At 47.4% G+C, this 14,651-nt stretch overlaps 1 protein-coding gene across 3 annotated transcripts in view; it reads left to right on the top strand.

Moving 5' to 3' along the window:
* The window catches only part of ST6GAL1 (ST6 beta-galactoside alpha-2,6-sialyltransferase 1), a 115,831-nt gene that overhangs the window by 16,585 nt on the left and 84,595 nt on the right, over positions 1-14,651 (top strand). For all 3 annotated transcript variants that reach the window (XM_070406601.1, XM_070406603.1, XM_070406602.1), the window contains exon 2: positions 14,004-14,136. The gene's annotated coding sequence lies outside the window, so the exon portion shown is untranslated. The remainder of the gene's footprint in view (positions 1-14,003; positions 14,137-14,651) is intronic.

Genomic DNA, 14,651 nt, shown 5'->3' with positions numbered 1-14,651 from the left:
GTATGGAGGAGATGGAAGAAAGACACCCCCCCCCTCCCCCGGAAATGCTTCCACTCTTGGAGAGTTCTACCCTTGTCTCCCAGACAGTTCAAGTGACTCCCAGTGGGAGGGCTGGGGGGCAACTCTGCCTTTACCATCACCATCTTCAGGGGTAATTTTCTGAGAGAGCCCTTGTCACATTGGGAAAAAAACCATATGCTTTGCCACCAATAGACTTGGGTTTAATTTTGGATGTGGCACTTGTCAGCTGGGTGAACTTGGGAACTAATCTGACCCTTGGTTTCTCATCTGTAATCTGTGTGGATCATTCCTACCCCATAGCATTGTGTGAGTGCTAGCTAGTGCTTAACCCAGTGCCAGCATGTAGTTAGTGATTTTTAGTAAGTGGTAGTAATTTTAATGTCATAGCACTTGTTGATGGTTATTCTCAGTTATTGGTCACCCAATGGGCCAGACACTCTGCCAGGCACTGTGGATATGGAGATACACAGGTCCAGCCTCTTCCTGGAGGGGCCTCCATCTAGGAAGAGAGATGAGCATGTGTGATTGGGGCACAGATGCAAGGGAGCTGCACACATTGCTGCTGGAGCAAGAGGCAGGGGCAGGGTGGGGTCGGAGAAGAGGTGAGACCTCCACAGGAGGGGTTTGTAGGCAGTTAGGGTGGGAGGTGGGGAGAGCAGCAGGACCAGACAGAAGGAGGTTCACACAAGGATTTAACATTAGATCCACCCGTTGTGGGAGGAGGCAGGAGCTGACAGTAGGGGCTCCCCCAGCAGGTGAGCCCACAGGGCGTATGCCCTCTGCTGGCATTGGAGCTCACCCAGTTTGGCTCAGGATAGAGTCTGCAGACTTTCTCCATCAATCAGTTGGGTGGACATGGACATAGACAGGCTTGAGTTGGAGAGAGGCTGATGAGATGGCACTTAACATCACAGAGCTCTCTCCAGACTCAGGGCTAGGATCAAAGGTGGACCTTCCCAGAGGGAGCAGAACAGATTACTAGACAGAAATTGCAGATGTAGAACCCCTAAAATGCAGGCTTCAAGTGGTGTGGACTGGAGTGTGCTTTGTACAATGTTGTTATCAAATTGGGACATGGGGAAGGGTGAGCAGGAGGGGTGGCCTGTGAATTCCAGTGACCCCACATGCAATGCTCAATGTAAAACACACATGCACACACACACACACACACACACACACACACACACAGTCTCTCTCTCTCCAGAGGAGACTCCTTGATATTCAAGGATATACATTTGTGATTTTAGTTACTTGCAAATGACTTCAAAACTCTATGATATACACAAATTGGATGAATCACTTGAATGAGATAAAAACAATTACATTTGCTACAAGTGTATGTGTATGTCACTTAGCTGGTAATAAAAATAAACAGCAGATTTTGTTCACTGAACTCTTACCATGTCCAGGCATGTCATATGCTTTACAGGCATTTCATTTAACCCCCGTTAAATCCAGCTCTCTCTCTGCACACCATGCCTGCTCCACACGGCTGAATGTGACTGCAGAAAGGCACACCATCAACCTGCCTTGCCCCATTCTAATTCATGATCATAGCCCTGGAATGGACCTGGGTGTTATTAGGTCATCTTGTTTTATTTCCAGTGGGTCTCAACTCTGGTTTCTATTAGCATTACCTGGGGTAGATTATAAAAAGTACTAGTGCCCTAATTCCACCCAAAATGAATGAAATCAAAGCCTGTGGTGTATACCTGGGCATCACTATCTTTTTTTTTTTTTTTTTTTTTTTTTAAAGTTCTACAGTTACTCCAAGGGCAGCCTTGATTGAGAACCACTGCATTCTCTCTAATCTAGATGACTGTTTCACACCTTTCTCTCTTCAAACCCTTAACATCTCCTCTCCACACAAGGAGGTATTCTCAGTTGAGAACCTTATTTCCTACTCACGTGAGGAAATAATGGCAGAAGAAAACCTTCATACCTTCCACTACCAAATCTATGCCCTGTACAATATTCTACTTTCTGCCTGTTATGCTGGATGATGAATTGTTTCTGTTCCTATATAAGACCACTGCCTCCCCACTTGTGCGGCATCCTGTTTCTTTAAGGAAGGACATGACTCCAGCAATTCTCCCTTCTCTTTCCAAGGTTTCTCTACTGGACCATTCCTTTCTCTGTCTTTCTTTCTCCCTTCCCTCCACCCGTCCATCTGTGACTGCTGTTTCTCCCACTCACACACATAGGCACAGGCATATCTTCCTTGACTTCATCTACTCCTCCAGCCACTGCTTCATTTCTCTACTTCTTGAGTCATCTGTGCCTGCTCCCTGCAGTTCCTCTTCTCCCATTATGTTAACCCCATCTAATCACTGTTTTGCCTTTATTACTTTACAAAAACTACACCTGTAGGGTTCACCAGTGACCTCCATATTGTCATATCCAATGGTCAAATCTCAGTCCTAATTTTCATTTATGAGCAGCATTTTATATAGTTTATTATTCCACCCCCCCCTTCAAAAACTGTCTTCTCTTTTGTTGGCTCATCTTCATTTGTTCATTTTGGAACACCCCGGGGATCAGCCCTTGGACTTGGCCTCTTATCTGTCTCCCCACTCCCTGGTGATCTCCTGCCATCCACATGCTGACAGCCCTCAATTTATAGCTCCGTCCCAGACCTTTTTCCTGAACACCACACTCACATATTCACTCACCTATTCAACAACTTTCCTTAGGTGTCTAGTAGACATCTCAATGATGACAAGCCCAAGACCGAATTGCTGCTTTTTCTCAAGCAGCTCCAAAGAGCGACAGAATCCCTGTGAAAAGGCCTCAATGTGACAGGAGGTGTAGGAAGCACATAGGAAATGCACACTCAATCCCTTTTCTGCAATTTCCAAATATAAAAATAAAACCAAGTTTTATTTTTAAGTCATTTGGTGGCAAAACCTGACCCGGATTGATGTGAGTCTATTTATAAACCTTTATTTAACCTACTTAGTTTAAATATTTATTTGTTTTGTGGCAGAAACATTAATCCATATAACTATGAAGAGCTGCCCTGACCCTGCTGCAGATGTGATGTAATCTATGGTTCAGTCAACATACTACTTTTCTAAAATATGAAGAATTCTGAATTCCAGTGCTTATTAGGTCCCAGAGAATCCTGATAAGTAATTGTGAACCTGTGTTAAAACTTTTCTAAATGTCTGGCATTTGAAACTATGCCTTTAAAAATAAAAGTTTCTTTTTTCCTGGTAACTAAAAGTTCTTTTAAGGAACTCTCCAGGAACAAACTCAGTTTTCAGACCTGATTAAGATCAGGCACAGCAGTCCAAGCTGAGACAGGCATGCATGAGATGCAATTCTAAAACAGAGGGAGTGAATAAAACTCTGCATACTGTACAGTGAGATCACCCCTCCCACAGGACTGGCAAGCTAGGGTTATACTCCCTTTTCCCTAGTTATGAGATGAGAGGAGTCTCTCTGTAAACTAACCCAAGAGAAAAAGCCTATAGATATTGCTACTTAGGGTTCTTTAAATAAAATGGACAGATTACTTTCAATCTCTTTCTTGTAAGATCCATCAGTCCAGCAGTCCTGCCCATGCACACAGAGCTTCTGGTCAGCTTTTTAGTGTGTCACTTTTAAATTAAAAAGACCACTAAGGATCACCAGATGTTTGAGAAAGTTTGAAACACAAAGGACAGAAGCCAAAAGAGACAAACTACAACAACAAAAACATAAAAACACACACAATAAAACCCCACCTCATGATAAATAGAGACAATGTAGGGAGCAGAAGAAAACTTCACAGAAAATATAATTACTAGTGTCATAGAGACAAGAGAAGATATCACATTAATAAAATAAAGACTGCAGAGAAAATGCCTGCCTCTTGTTTTAAAATGTCATCTCACACATACCTACCTCAGCTTGGCCTGCTATGCTTGATCTTATGTCTAAAAATTGAGTTTGTTCTACTTAAAAAGATCTTTAAAAGAAATTTTAGTTACTAGGTAAAACAAACCTTTTTATTTTATTATTTTTATAGGCATAGTTTCAAATGCTGAACTTTTAGAAAAGTATTTATACAGGTTCACAACCATTTGTCAGGAATTTTTGGAACCTGATAAGGATTGGAATTCAGAATTCTTTATATTTTTAAAGAAGATGCAGAGACTAAGATAGAACTCTTGGAAATTAAAAGTATGATAGCAGAAATAAAGGAATCAGTCAGAGGATTTGGAATATAAAGTTGAAAAAATTTTGCAGAAAGTCAAAAGAAGGCAATAAAAAAAAGGCAATGATATGAAAAATAAGAAAGAATTATTCTAAAAAGTTGAACACCTGAGAAGTAGGACTTACAGGAAAAGGAAATAGAGACTACAGAGGGCAATAATTAGTCTATCTAATAAAAGGGTAATATGCAAATTAACCATCACTCCATCACAAAGATGGTGGTACCCAGTCCTCTCAGCCCTGCCAGAGTCCCCCAGTCCCGGGGGCGGGTGGCCGCTGAGAGCGGGCAGTGTGAGCAGCCTGGCGGAATGCTTGTGTTGTTGCAGGCCGGGCTGAGGGATCCCCCCCCCCCCCATCCCCGTGCACGAATTTTATGCACCAGGCCTCTAGTAAGAAATAATACAAGAAATATTCTGAGAACTAAACAACATGGGCTTCTACCAAAGCATGTCATTGTGAAAAAAACTGAGGAAAAGTTTATAGACAGAGGGGGTAAAAACAACCCTCAAACTATCTATCTATACTAATAAAAGAGTAATATGTTAATTAGACCAGGAGACCTTCTGGAAACCTTCCAGACGTCCTTCCAGACAAAGCTGGGGTCTTGGCCGGCCTGCAAACTGTCCCCAAACAGCCCTCAGGCCCCTGCCCAGGCTGGCCATGCCCCCCATTGGGGACCACCTCGATGGGGGCATGGCCAGCCTGCAAAGGGCCATCAGCCCCTCGCCCAGGCTGGCCATGACCCCCAGTGGGGAACCCCACCCTGATGGTGGTGTGGCCAGCCTGCAAGGTGTCCTCAGCCCCTCACCCAGGCTGGTCACGGCCCCTAGCTGGGGACCCCCACTCTGAAGGGGGCGTGGCACGCCTGCAAATGGTCCTCAGCCACTCACCCAGGCTGGCCACCCCCCCAGCAGGGACCCCCCCCCCACCCTGATGGGGGCATGGCTGGCCTGAAAACCACCCCAGCCCCTTGCCCAGGCTGGCACAACCCCCAGTGGGGACCCCCACCCCGATGGGGGCATGGCTGGCCTGCAAACTGCTCTAGGCCCCTTGTCCAGGCCGGACCTGCCCCCCAAGGGGGTCTCCACCCTGATTCAGAACCCCCTTCAGGGCAGACCAGCCAGCCCCCAACCATGCAGCAGGCCTCTATCTATACTAATAAAAGCGTAATATGCTAATTAGACCAGGAGACCTTCTGGGAGACCTTCTGGACATCCTTCCAGACAAAGCCATGGTGGCAGGGCTGAGGCAGAGGTGGTTAGGGGCAATTAGGCTGGGGGGAGGGCAGTTGGGGGCGAGCAGGCTGGTGGGGGGCAGTTGGGGGTGAGCAGGCTGGCAGGGGGGCAGTTGGGGGCAAGCAGTCCAGCTGGGGGGTGAGTTGGAGGTGAGCAGGTCAGTGGGGGGGCAGTTGGGGGCGATCAGGCTGGCAAGGGGGGCAGTTGGGGGAGATAAGGCCAGCAGGCAGAGTGGTTAGGGATGATCAGGCAGGCAGGCAGGTGAGCTGTTAGGAGCCGGCAGTCCCAGATTGCGAGAGGGATGTCCGACTGCTGGTTTAGGCCCAGTCACTGTGGGATTGGGCCTAAACCAGCAGTCGGACATCCCCTAAGGGGTCCTAGATTGGAGAGGATGCAGGCTGGGCTGAGGGAAACCCCCCACCCCCAACCCATGCACAAATTTCATGTACTGGGCCAGTAGTCCTATCTAATAAAAGAGAAACATGGTAATTAGCCGTACCTTCGCTACTCTTCCCATTGGCTAATCAGGGCGATATGCAAATTAACTGCCAGCCAAGATGGCGGCCGGCAGCCAGGCAGCTTGAAGCAAACATGAGGCTTGCTTGCTTCAGTGACGGAGGACTCCAACGTTCCCCGCCTGCCGCTGCCGGCCTCTGAGCTTGCAGTTTGAAACATTGTTACAAATATAGAAGCTAAACAAAACCCCAGAAACCTGCTTTCAGCCAGCCGTGATCTCAGAGCTGGAGTTGATACAGTGTTTCGATTATAGAACCCAAACAAACCAGATACCTGCTTTCAGCAGCAGAGGCCTAAGAGCTGGAGCCAAGCCTCAGAGCTAAAGCTGGCTCAGAATAAAAAAAAAAAGAAAAAAAGAAGCGGTTGGGAGCTTCAGTCACCCGCCAGCCTGAAAACAGCCCTCAGCCCCTCACCCAGACTGGCCAGGCACCCCAGTGGGGACTCCCACCCTGAAGGGTGTGTGACCAGCTGCAAACAGCCATCAGCCCCTCATCCAGGCTGGCCAGGCACCCCAGTGGGGACCCCCAACCTGATCCAGGACAGCCTTCAGGGCAAACCAGCTGGCCCCCACCTGTGCACCAGGCCTCTATCCTATATAGTAAAAGGGTAATATGCCTCCCAGCACCGGGATCAGTGGAGCCGCGAGGCCTCCCGGCACCGGGATCAGCGTGACAGGGGGCAGCACCCAAACCCCCTGATCGCCCTGTGGCTCTGTGTGTGACAGGGGGCGGGGCCACAACCTTCCTATCCGCCCTGCTCTGTTTGTGACAGGGGAAGGCGCCCCAACCCCCTGATCAGCCCTGCTCTGTGCCTGATAGAGGGGAGTTCCCCAACCCCCTGATCGCCCTGCAGCTCTGTGTGTGACAGGGGACGGTGCCCCAACTCCCCTATCGACCCTACTCTGTGAGTGACAGGGGGGAGCTCCCCAACCCCCTGATGGGCCCTGCTCTGTGTGTGACAGGGGGGAGCTCCCCAACCCCCTGATCAACCCTGCTCTGTGGGTGATAGAGGGCAGTGCGCCAACCACCCCCCATGGGCCCTGCTCTGTGTGTGACGGGGTAGAGACATAACTTCCCCATCGGCCCTGCCTTGAGTGTGACAGGGTGCGGTGCCCCAACCCCCTGATCCGCCCTGCTCTGTGTGTGACAGGGGACCATGTCCCAACTCCCCTATCGGCCCTACTCTGTGAGTGACAGGGGGAGCTCCTCAACCCCCTGATCGGCCCTGCTCTGTGCGTGACAGGGGGGAGCTTCCCAACCCCCTGATGGGCCCTGCTCTGTGCGTGACAGGGGGGAGCTCCCCAACCCCCTGATTCACCCTGCCCTGAGTGTGACAGGGTGTGGCGCCCCAACCCCCTGATCTGCCCTGCTCTGTGTGTGACAGGGGGCAGTGACCCAACTCCCCTATCGGCCCTACTCTGTGAGTGACAGGGGACAGCGCCCCGACCCCCTGATTTGCCCTGCTCTGTGCGTGACAGGGGGTGGCGCTGCAACCTCCCCATCGACCCTGCCTTGAGTGTGACAGGGGGCAGTGCCCCAACCCCCCAATCGGCCCTACCCTGAGCGTGACTGAGGGTGGCATCACAACCTCCCAATCCACGCTGCTCTGTGCATGACAGGGGGCGGTGCCCCAACTCCCCAATCGGCCCTGCTCTGAGCCCGACCAGGGGCTGCACCTAGGGATTGGGCTTGTCCTCTGCCACCCGGGAGCAGGCCTAAGCCAGCAGGTCGTTATCTCCCAAGGGGTCCCAGACTGCGAGAGGGCACAGGCTGGGCTGAGGGACTCCCCCCTCCCCCCCGAGTGCACAAATTTTTGTGCACCGGGCCTCTAGTATATATATAAAAGCCTAATAGGCAAAGTGTCCCCTCGGGAGTTCAATCGACTAGGAGTTTGACTTCTCACTATGATGTGCGCTGACCACCAGGGGGAAGCGTGGACCGAAGGAAGGCCCCATCTGGCAGCCAGGAAAGGCAGGCCCCAGCCAGGGGTGGCAGCAGCCAAGGAAGGGAGGCTCTGGCCGGTGGCCAGCAGCCGCTAGGGACCCTACCCATGCACAAATTTTGTGCACTGGGCCTCTAGTTACATGTAAGAATAGAAATCTGATTCTACACTAACATTAGAATCTAGAAGACAATGAGGCCATACCTTTACAATTCTGAGAGAAAATTATTTCCAACTGAGAATTTATATCTGGACAAATTATTAATCAAATGTGAGTGTGGAATACTGGCATTTTCAGATATAAGGAGTCTCAACTATTTTACCCCCCTCCCTCTCTATACATCCTTTCTGAGAAAGCTACTGTAGACATATTCCTCCAATGTTAGGGATAAGCCAGTAGAAATGGATGCTCTCTTTAACAGAGAGCCACTAATTAGCTTGGGCTGGAGTAGGTGGACAGAAGGTTCCAGAATGGAGAACATTATATTAAGTGAAATAAACCAGTCAGAGAAGGACAAGTACCATATGATTTCACTCATATGTAGAATTTAATGAACAAATTGAACTAATAAGCAAAATAGAGATAGACTCATAGATAGAGAGCAGGCAGACAGTTCTGGTGGGGCGGGGGCGGCCTGTTGGGGGAAGGTAGAGGGATTGAGCAAAAAAGAAAAAAAGAGAAAGAACTCATGGACACGCACAATAATAGTGCGGTGATTGTGGAGGGTGGGGGGTGGAGGTGGAAGAGGGTGTAAGGAGGATAAATGGTGATGGAAAAATATAAAATAAAGAAAAAATAAATCCTAAAAAAAAGAAATAAAAAAAAGAACTGTTGGAAAGTTGGCTGAATTAGTGATAAGTACTTCCAACTAAAGAATGTACAAGAGAGAAATTATCATAACATACCACATGGCTGAGCTGCAAGCAATAATGTATCTATTCATAATAATGTAACTTCTAGTGTTGACTCAATCTAAAAAAATGTTATTGTTACTGGACAGCCCATTGAGTTGGAGGAGTAGGGCTGTCCCCTCCTTGGCTCTTGCCAATCAAGTGATTTCCGACAAGTGATAGACAGCAGCATTGAAGCAAAGCAAGCAAATTTATTAAAAATACACTTGGCATAAAGCACAAGCAGGCAACTCAGCAAGTCTGAGTGCTCTGCCTGGCAGGGTTTCAAGGGGGTTTTATATTCTTTCCCCTATAGGTTCCAAAATTCCCCTGCCCAATATCTTGGGTAGCAGACTAGGATTCAAAGTCCCCTTCTACACTGTTGTGGCTGATCTAGAATGTTTGTACATACATCTGGTCCTCTTGTTTGGCAAGTCCTAAGTTGGCTGGCTGGCTTCTTTATTTAGTGGGTGAGGTAAACTCCTCTTTTTCTCCCGCCCCCACCCCCCTTTCCCAAACAGTTATCTATTCTACCTAACATTTCCCCCTCAAGTGATATCTGTCCTTGGGTTTAGCTGGCACAAGTGGCATTACTTGGGTCTTTGTTCTCTATTTTCCCAGGCCAGAGTGATTTAAGCGATGTATTCTCTGGTTAGGGAGGAGAGGTATAAACCATTTGCTCTCAAATGTCCTTGGTTGGGGAAGATAAGGTCTTTCAATTCACAAGCTAGCTGCAAGCTGCCCAAACTGTTTGGCCTTGTTTAATTTTCTTATCTTAGTTTCCCCTTTCCATTCACCCAGGAATTTTCCTAGCTTCTTACTATCAGCCACAGTACAGCTATATTAAAAGATGTGGCAAGTAGAAGAGGTATGTGGAATGGAGGTGAAAGAGCTAAATCCTCATTTTCTGGTGTAGGCAGTTAATGAATAATACTTACCATTGAAAAAAAGAGCCATATAAGCATGCTATTTAGGTACACTGAGGCAACTCTAGACATAGATAAGAGTTGACAGTTATTGCATTTGGGCAACAGAAATTAGGGGCATGAATGGGAGGGGCAGGGCCTGAAATCATGTATGTGTACTGCTTTGACTGAAAAAGGGGCTTAGTGTCTCTTCATGTATTCCGATGGGCACCACAAGTAGGCACAATAGAAATGGATTGATTGTTAGCTGTAGAAAACATAGTAACAATACAAAGAAACAGCAGGAGTACATTCCCTCCGATATTTTGCGTAAGGCCATGGCAGAAGCACTTCCTTTTTCTGGTTCTCGGAAAATAAATTCCTATATCATTTCTCTTTTTGTCAGAACCTGTGTATTCAGTGTTCAGCTCATCTTTAATTTCAGCTCTATTGAAAGAGGTTGGCCTATCTGCTAACACTGGCAGGAAGAAAGGCCTTTCGGAGGAAGGCTAGTGTGGGATTCTGGCTTAGTCATTTACCAGTTTTGTGTGTGGACTCCTTACTTAAGCCCTCTTTTCTCACCTGAAAATAGAGAACTCTTTTTGCCTCAGGATTGTGTGAGGAATAAGTGAATAATTTAGTACATAGAGTGCTCCCAATTTTAAAATTAAAAATATAAAGGAACACTGTGGTTACCCCTTGGTCTAGGATAGGTGTCCTGTGATATTGGGTTTGGGCTCCACAGATGAACCATTCACATGGGGCAAGAGTTTAGGAAGGGGAGGGCAGAAATGATCTAGGAAGTTTTCTGGTTTTAGCAGAAGTTCAGACTGTTCTTTGGGTGTAGTGTCTTCTGATCTCACTGCAGAGCTCAGCAAATTTGCAGAGACCCAGATCTTGGAATGTTTCAGCTAATTTAGCTTCCATCTCTAACACAATCAGAACAACTGCCCACCTCCCAGATAATGTGGAATGATAAACCTAGTGTTAACAGGTTATCTTTTACTCCAAGGTTCCTGTGTACCTTGTGGTGATCACTCATTTAAGCCAAGAACTTGGGGCCAGAGCCCTGCTTCTGTGACAAGCTAACCCATTCTCTGACTCAAAACCTAGCCCTTTAGTAATGGCCTGCTTGGAGGATTCTTACATCAGGGGATGCTGGACCATGAAATCATTGGGGTGTATGTTCTTGGCTCATTTTATGAACTGGTTTTGCAAAGTTACACCTGCAATCTTGGACTATCCCTTCCAGTCGCCTCATCTATCAAAGCCCAGGCACAACCTTTGGAAGGAAGGTTAAGAAAAAAGGCTTTGAGTGGTTGCAATGGATGGGCAAAGCCCTACCACAAAACCAAGCAGTGGCTCATGGGCGAGTGCCCTGTTCTCACGCACAGCCCCGTTAGCCTTCAGTGAGTCGGAGCGAGCTGGGCCCCCAGAGCTGGTCTAAACCAAGCTTTTCAGACGTTTATTGAAGTGATTCAGGGTATGCTTACACAAATAAAAAGTAGGAAGTACAGATAAGCCTCGCAGCCACTAGAAAGTCACCATGCATCTGGTTTCTCTGTGGCTGCACGGTTTCCTGTCTGCTTCACCCCAGGGCTCTGCCCTATTCTCTTCATAGGCCAACTTCCTCTGCTTCTGCAGGTCCCCACAGCCTCATCGCTTGATCTCGTGCATGGCATTCGCTTCTCTAGGGCCTCATTTCCTTTCCTTTAAGCTTTAGGTCTGCCACCAGCTCACTGTAGTCTTTTTTCATAGTTGCAGTTTTGAAAGCCTCTGATTGGTCCAGCGCCCTTATTTATGGGTGAGTTACTTTTAAATGAAAATTCCACCCTTTGACCATCAGGAGAGGCCCAAAGAATAAGTGGGTGGGTAGTGGCAGGTTGGACAGGTAAAATGACTTGCCTATTTTAGTAATATTGGAAGTCTGCAAGCCATCTTCCAAAGAATTTAAAAAGCATCAATGGAAACCTCCCCTGCACCTCACCGCCATCCCCCCGCCCCCCCCCCCCCCCCCCCCCCGCCCCGCCTCCCCGCCGTCATTCCCTTATTAGTTTGGAGTGCTGGGTACATGGGGTGGAGTGGTAAGGGGGCTGGTCGGCTAGGAAGGAGCATGAGACTTGTCCTCAGGGTCTTTGCCAGGATCACAGGGCCACAGAAATCCATTCAGTCTGTTTTGACAGGTTACTTCAGTGGTTCCCAAACTTATTTGGCCTACCACCCCGTTTCCAGAAAAAATATTACTCAGCCCCTGGAAATTAATTTTTTTAAAATTTTAATAGCAGTTACTCATCGCCCCCAAATGCACCTGTGGCCATCACCACCCCCCTGGATCGCTGCAGCGCCCACCGGGGGGCGGTAGCGCCCACTTTGGGAATCACTGGGTTACTTGGTGAATCATCCATCTCTCACTGAAAGTTTGGCCTGGATGGAGTAAAAGGAGGGAGGTGAGAGGCTGGCTAGAGAGGGTGGAGAGTAGGGGCCTCCTTCCTATTAAGGAGGTGGGTGGGTCAGCAGCCAGTAGTCCCCACACTCCAAGAGCACCTTGCTCCTGTTCCCCGGGGAAGGCTCTTTGCTGGCAGGCTCCCAGGTGGCCACCAGCTCAGCTGTTTTTGCAGGTAGAGGTCTCTTTCTGACCTGGCTCACTCTCCCCATAGTGACTCTGGCTCCTGGTGTTTTGTTAGCATCAATTATAAACAGAAGCAAAATGCTCAAATGCTGCAAGCGACTCTTAATTTTTCCATTTCACCTGATGCCTTTGGAGTTTGCTCTGATCTGCCCTGAATCTGTGTAAGACCTTGACATTTCCACGCCCTTAAATGGCTCACTTCAGCTTCTGTTTTATCTTACGTCAGCCCAGTTCCTACTAGCACCAGGATGACGCTTGTTTCTCTGTGTCTCAGGATCTCTTGTTCCTGGACACTGCCCTTGTGTATTGACATTCCTTCTCTGTTCCTCAGTGGATTTCTCACTTTTCCCCTCCTTACCAATTCTTACTCATGTACCCCCTCCCCAAGCTTGATTGGGGGAGCTCATGTTATCATCATGGATCTTTTCTTAGACTTGGGCTGGACTGAGTGTGAGCAGGAAATATAAAAACCCAGACTACTTGAAGCCCACACTCATTTCCACTAGAAATGTTACACATGAGAAATTCGGAAACTCTTTGATTCAGCAATTTGACTTCTAAGACTGTGTCTTATGGATATAACCATGACTTCCCTCCAGAGACTAAGTTTTACAAAGCACTATTTATAATTACCAAAAAAATGTTGGAAATGACTTAAACGTCCAGCCTTTGGGGGTGGGGTAAATTTACAGTACAGCCACATAAATTGTCTGGTTTTATTGCATCTTTGTAAAAAATCTGGATAATAAAATAAAACCAGGAAGGGTGTGTTATCTGTAGTTATCTTGGGTGGGTGGAGAAAGAATGGATAACTTTTCTTCTCTTGTCTAAATTATATTTTTTAAAATTTCTAGAATGAACATAAACTTCTTTGGCACTAAGAAGAACAATGGCTTTAAAAACAAATGTTATCCACCCAGACAGCTATAATAATATATGGGTTGAAAATTTAGGTTCTGTTAAAAATTCTCCCAAGCCCTAACTGGTTTGGCTCAGTGGATAGAGCGTCGGCCTGCGGACTGAAGGGTCCCAGGTTCGATTCCGGTCAAGGGCATGTACCTTGGTTGCGAGCACATCCTCAAGGGGGTGTGCTGGAGGCAGCTGATTGATGTTTCTCTCATCGATGTTTCTAACTCTCTATCCCTCTCCCCTCCTCTCTGTAAAAAATCAATAAAATATATTAAAAAAAATTCTCCCAAAATAAATTAGAAATGGAATTTACATTTGTAACATTATAAACAATATACCATAGCTCACAGGGAAACTTGAGCAACCTCAATGTATTTGCTGATTAAAATCAGTTGTCCACCAAGCCTTATCTAAACACAAAACTTGGGGTTTACTCTTATTTTTCTTACCAATGATAGTGAGTAAGTAACATCAGGATTCAGTGACTGGAGTAGTTTGCTTTGCTTAATCTTCAGTTCACTGTGAAATTACTCAGCTCCAGAAGCAGGAGGTCTGGGCGAATAGATGGCCGGTTTGAACCCTGGGAAGGATATTGGCCCTTTCAGGTGAGGCTGTTCTGGAAGGGGCTCTGACCTGGGAGGAGTGATCAGGGCTGGGAGTGGGAGGGGCAAGGGTGCTTGCCCTCCTACAAGTATTAGCATAATGCACTTCTGGTGCTCTCCAGGCAACTTTGCTTTCTTTGTTTCTTCTCTGCAGGCAAGGTAGAGCCCACTGTGCCACCTCCGCAACCAGCAGCCCAGAGGAAAGCAGCCATGGGTCCCAGCTGAAGTGAGCTGGCTTCCTTGACCCTGACCCAGCCCTGGTGCCACGTCTCTGTCCCAGCGCTGAGGTAAGACCCCTTGAGGACGGAGAGGGCAAAATGCCTCTGGTTGGGGTGGTGGTGGTGAGTGTGTGAAAGCCGTCTCCTCGAAGGCTCAGGAAAGAAGGAGTAGTTGTTCCTGGTTCAAACATCTGCTTGCACCCCAGCCCATTGGGAGGCAAGGTCATTTGGTGGCAAAAGAGGCTGTGATTTTTCAGAGCAGATCTTTTGAAATCTTAACAGGGAGTTGAATCCACCCAATTGCTGGTGAAATTTGAACTCCAAAGGTAGTAAATTTATTCTCTAGGTAAAACTGCACCTGATTCAGGTGAATGCTTAACTTAGGTGCACCTGTTCTCTTCTGCAAGGGAAGTTGAGCTCCTAGGAAACTCGTTCTCTCTCTCTCTCTCCAATCAAAGGGAAACAGAGTAACAGAAATTGTGTGTGCGAGGTTATTGCAAAATGTTCCACTAAGCTCACTAAAAAATGTCTTTAATTACCTATATATGTTCTGATTATAAAGATAACATGTACTCATAGGACAT

Source organism: Myotis yumanensis, unplaced genomic scaffold (assembly GCF_028538775.1).
Source record: "Myotis yumanensis isolate MYYU_CA2020_CCGP unplaced genomic scaffold, mMyoYum1.0.hap1 SCAF_2, whole genome shotgun sequence".
Classification (NCBI taxonomy): Eukaryota; Metazoa; Chordata; class Mammalia; order Chiroptera; family Vespertilionidae; genus Myotis; species Myotis yumanensis.
This window is presented reverse-complemented; position numbering and strand designations above follow the sequence as displayed.